Below are 6,000 nucleotides of genomic sequence, written 5' to 3' on the forward strand. Positions count from 1 at the left end.
CATTTGTAATCCTTTCATTTGATGTGTTTGAGCTTTTGATTTTGCCATTTGCCTTGGAACTTTCCGTTTAGAATTTTCCTCAGAGTTCGGTATTTTCTGTTATTTTACTTTTTTTTATTGTTTTACAGCCCTTGGATGGTGTAAACTTCCCAAAATAACGTGTATGGTGTAATGGTGTATGGCATATGGTGCAATGGTAGAAGGTGTATGGTGCTATGGTGCATGGTGTAAGGGGAATGGTGTAATGGTGTATGAGGAATGCTGTGATTGTGTAACGTGCGATCGGGAATGGTGTGAATGAATGGTGTACGACATTTCATTGGTTGAAACCGAAGTTCATTTTATTTTAATTTTTTGGATTGTAAACATAAACAATAATAATAATCCTATTGTTCTTTTTTCCCAGTAAAGCAAATTACTTTACTCGTTAGACTCTATGTCATATATATTTAATATACACATATTAAAAAATCTTTTTTTTCATATTCTTATTTACATTAAACAATGGCTTTAAAATTACACACTTGTGATCACATGCAGTTATCATAACAGAAAGGATTTTATTTAAACTAGAAGGCGGATAGAAAGGTTATCCACGCATCGGAACAGTATTTTTATATCACGGGTTAACAAAATCATTTTTAAAGTTGCTTCGTTCCCCACTTTTGACAGTCTCTATAAATATCTTATCGTCATTCACCTATGTTTGCCTTGGATTTACGATTCTGTTTTCCAAAAAATGTTCAAAGGAAAATTGTACAGTGTTATTGCACATAAGGTGTTGTATAATTATGAACAATCTCGTCAATTTCGTTAGATTTGTCTTTACGGATTATAAATGATATCTTGAACGTCCGAAAAAATATACTTATGTGAAACGGAATGAAATATTTGCCTCTGATATTTAGCCACCAACAAAATCAACCAACCGACATAATATACTAACAGTATACTTTTCCTAGAAGAGAACTTCTCATACTTTTCATTATAAAGTACAAATGAAATCTGTCATGTCAGTCACACTGTTGGATGATGAGGTGGAATAGTTTTATTATACAAACCATCCTGAACTACTGAGTTTAAATCATCACACCTCAGCAAGCACGACTAATTTATGCGCAGACCAACCCATCACACAATAGCCCAAAAGGAATCTGTGATGTACCCGTCCATATTCAGAAGTCATGGAAGTGGGAAATACAGATACTGATACTGACTTTAGTGACATTTTTATATAACGAATACAGAGATGAAATGCTGGCACTCTAAATTAAAGCGGACAAGATTTTGTTATCATTGTATTGCAATGTTGCTGTCATTTGTATTATACAATCCATCCTGACATCAAAATATTGCTGATTTACTACTATTACCGCTATATAGATTTACATAATAAAGTGCAAATATGGTCAGTTTTGTTTGATACTTTAAAATAGTTTTGTTATACGAGTCAGCCTGAGGTATCAAAACTACTGAAATTTTCTTGCGAGACAATATTTTTAATAAAAAGAGGACATGCTGGCTATCTAGATTGATGGGGACAAATTTTTGTTGTCATTGTATTGCAATGTTGCTGTCATTTGTATTATACAATCCTTCCTCACATCAAAATATTGCTGATTTACTTTGCGGCTATATGCTGATTTACTATGCGGCTATATAGATTTACATACATGACATAATAAAGTGCTAATATGATCAGTTTTGGCTGATGCGTTAAAATAATTTTGTTATACAAGTCAGCCTGAGGTATCAAAACTACTGAAATTTTCATGCGAGACAATATTTTGAATAAAAAGAGGACATGCTGGCTATCTACATGTAGATTGATGGGGACAAATTTTTGTTGTCATTGTGTTGCAATGTTGCTGTCATTTAATTTGTATAATGCAATCCATTCTGACATCAAAATATTGTTGTTTACTATGCGGCTATATAGATTTACATAATAAAGTGCAAATATGGTCAGTTTTGGTTGATTCGTTTAAATAATTTTGTTATACGAGTCAGCCTGAGGTATCAAAACTACTGAAATTTTGTTGCGAGACAATATTTTGAATAAAAAGAGGACATGCTGGCTATCTAGATTGATGGGAACAAATTGTTGTTGTCATTGCATTGCAATGTTGCTGTTATTTGTATTATACAATCCATCCTGACATCAAAATATTGCTGATTTACTATGTGGCTATATAGATATACATAATAATGTGCAAATATGGTCAGTTTTTGTTGATGCGTTTAAATAATTTTGTTATACTAGTCAGCCTTAGGTATTAAAATTACTGAAATTTTGTTGCGAGACAATATTTTGAATAAAAAGAGGACATGCTGGCATTCTAAATTAATGGGGATAATTTTTGTTGTCATTGTGTTGCAATGTTGCTGTCATTTGTATTATACACTCCATTCTGACAATAAAATATAGCTGCTTTACTATGTGGCTATATAGATATACATAATATTAAAAGTGCAAATATGGTCAGTTTTGGTTGATGCTTTAAAATAATTTTGTTATACAAGTCAGCCTGAGGTATCAAAACTACTGAAATTTTCTTAAGAGACAATATTTTGAATAAAAAAAGGACATGCTGGCTATCTAGATTGATGGGGACAAATTTTTGTTGTCATTGTATTGCAATGTTGCTGTCATTTGTATTATACAATCCATCCTGACATCAAAATATTGCTGATTTACTTTGCGGCTATATAGATTTACATAATAAAGTGCAAATATGGTCAGTTTTGGTTGATACTTTAAAATAGTTTTGTTATATGTGTCAGCCTGAGGTATCAAAACTACTGAAATTTTCTTGCGACACAATATCTTGAATAAATAGAGGACATGCTGGCTATCTAGATTGATGGGGACAAATTTTTGTTGTCATTGTGTTGCAATGTTGCTGTCATTTGTATTAGGCAATCCATTCTGACAACAAAATATTGCTGATTTACTATGCGGCTATATAGATTTACATAATAAAATGCAAATATGGTCAGTTTTGGTTGATTTGTTTAAATAATTTTGTTATACGAGTCAGCCTGAGGTATCAAAACTACTGAAATTTTGTTGCGTGACAATATTTTGAATAAAAAGAGGACATGCTGGCTATCTAGATTGATGGGAATAAATTTTTGTTGTCATTGTATTGCAATGTTGCTGTCATTTGTATTATACAATCCATTCTGACATCAAAATATTGCTGATTTACTATGTGGCTATATAGATATACATAATAATGTGCAAATATGGTCAGTTTTTGTTGATGCGTTTAAATAATTTTGTTATACTAGTCAGCTTTAGGTATCAAAATTACTGAAATTTTGTTGTGAGACAATATTTTGAATAAAAAGAGGACATGCTGGCAATCTAAATTGATGGGGATAATTTTTGTTGTCATTGTGTTGCAATGTTGCTGTCATTTGTATTATACAATCCATTCTGACAATAAAATATAGCTGCTTTACTATGTGGCTATATAGATATACATAATATTAAAAGTGCAAATATGGTCAGTTTTGGTTGATGCTTTAAAATAATTTTGTTATACAAGTCAGCCTGAAGTATCAAAACTACTGAAATTTTCTTACGAGACAATATTTTGAATAAAAAGAGGACATGCTGGCTATCTAGATTGATGGGGACACATTTTTGTTGCCATTGTATTGCAATGTTGCTGTCATTTGTATTATACAATCCATCCTGACATCAAAATATTGCTGATTTACTATGCGGCTATATAGATATACATAATAAAGTGCAAATATGGTCAGTTTTTGTTGATGCGTTTAAATAATTTTGTTATACTAGTCAGCCTTAGGTATCAAAATTACTGAAATTTTGTTGCGAGACAATATTTTGAATAAAAAGAGGACATGCTGGCAATCTAGATTGATGGGGACAAATTTTTGTTGTCGTTGTGTTGCAATGTTGCTGTCATTTGTATAATGCAATCCATTCTGACAACAAAATATTGCTGATTTACTATGCGGCTATATAGATTTACATAATAATAATAAGCAAATATGGTCAGTTTTGGTTGATTCGTTTAAATAATTTTGTTATACGAGTCAGCCTGAGGTATCAAAACTACTGAAATTTTGTTGCGTGACAATATTTTGAATAAAAAGAGGACATGCTGGCTATCTAGATTGATGGGAATACATTTTTGTTGTCATTGTATTGCAATGTTGCTGTCATTTGTATTATACAATCCATCCTGACATCAAAATATTGCTGATTTACTATGTGGCTATATAGATATACATAATAATGTGCAAATATGGTCAGTTTTTGTTGATGCGTTTAAATAATTTTGTTATACTAGTCAGCCTTAGGTATCAAAATTACTGAAATTTTGTTGCGAGACAATATTTTGAATAAAAAGAGGACATGCTGGCAATCTTAATTGATGGGGATAATTTTTGTTGTCATTGTGTTGCAATGTTGCTGTCATTTGTATAATGCAACCCATTCTGACAATAAAATATAGCTGCTTTACTATGTGGCTATATAGATATACATAATATTAAAAGTGCAAATATGGTCAGTTTTGGTTGATGCTTTAAAATAATTTTGTTATACAAGTCAGCCTGAAGTATCAAAACTACTGAAATTTTCTTACGAGACAATATTTTGAATAAAAGAGGACATGCTGGCTATCTAAATTGATGGGTATATTTTTTGTCGTCATTGTGTTGCAATGTTGCTGTCATTTGTATTATACAATCCATCCTGACATCAAAATATTGCTGATTTACTATGCGGCTATATAGATATACATAATAAAGTGCAAATATGGTCAGTGTTTGTTGATGCGTTTAAATAATTTTGTTATACTAGTCAGCCTTAGGTATCAAAATTACTGAAAAATTGTTGCGAGACCATATTTTAATTAAAAGAGGACATGCTGGCTATCTAAATTGATGGGTATATTTTTTGTCGTCATTGTGTTGCAATGTTGCTGTCATTTGTATTATACAATCCATTCTGACATCAAAATATTGCTGATTTACTATGCGGCTATATAGATTTTCATGATAAAGTGCAAATATGGTCAGTTTTGGTTGATGCTTTAAAATAATTTTGTTATACGAGTCAGCCTGAGGTATCAAAACTACTGAAATTTTCTTGCGAGACAATATTTTGAATAAAAGAGGTCATGCTGGCTATCTAGATTGATCAGGACAAATTTTTGTTGTCATTGTATTGCACTGTTGCTGTCATTTGTGTTATACAATCCATCCTGACAACATGATATTGCTGATTTACTATGTGGCTTTATAGATATACATAATAAAGTGCAAATATGGTCAGTTTTTGTTGATGCGTTAAAATAATTTTGTTATACGAGTCAACCTGAGGTATCAAAACTACTGAAATTTTGTTGCGAGACAATATTTTTAATAAAAAGAGGACATGCTGGGAATCTAGATTGATGGGGACAAATTTTTGTCATTGTACATGTTGTTTTGCAATGTTGCTGTCATTTGTATTATACAATCCACCCTGACATCAAAATATTGCTGATTTACTATGCGGCTATATAGATCTATATAATAAAGTGAAAGAAATGGTCAGTTTTGGTTGATGAGTTAAATAATTTTGTTATATGAGTCAGCCTGAGGTATCAAATTTACTGAAATTTTGTAGCGAGACTATATTTTTAATAAAAGGAGGGCAAAAATATTTCCAAATTTTTTAACCCTATATAAATTAACAGATTGACACACTCCCCATTTCCATTCTCAATTTTATAATTATAAGTGCAAATATGGTCAGTTTTGGTTGATGCTTAAGATAATTTTCTTTTACATGTTGTACATGTACCAGTCATCCTGAAGTATTCATTTTTGGCATTGTTTGTCGATTTTATCTGAAAACCAAGTTTATAAGATTTACGATACATGTTAAAACTGATAATAATAGCATTGTAACCAATATCGTTTTTAATTTATAGATAGGCAGATCGCGGATAAATTTGCATTACAAGCAAAGTT

This window comes from Mytilus californianus, unplaced genomic scaffold (assembly GCF_021869535.1).
Source record: "Mytilus californianus isolate M0D057914Y unplaced genomic scaffold, xbMytCali1.0.p SCAF_10, whole genome shotgun sequence".
Taxonomy (NCBI): Eukaryota; Metazoa; Mollusca; class Bivalvia; order Mytilida; family Mytilidae; genus Mytilus; species Mytilus californianus.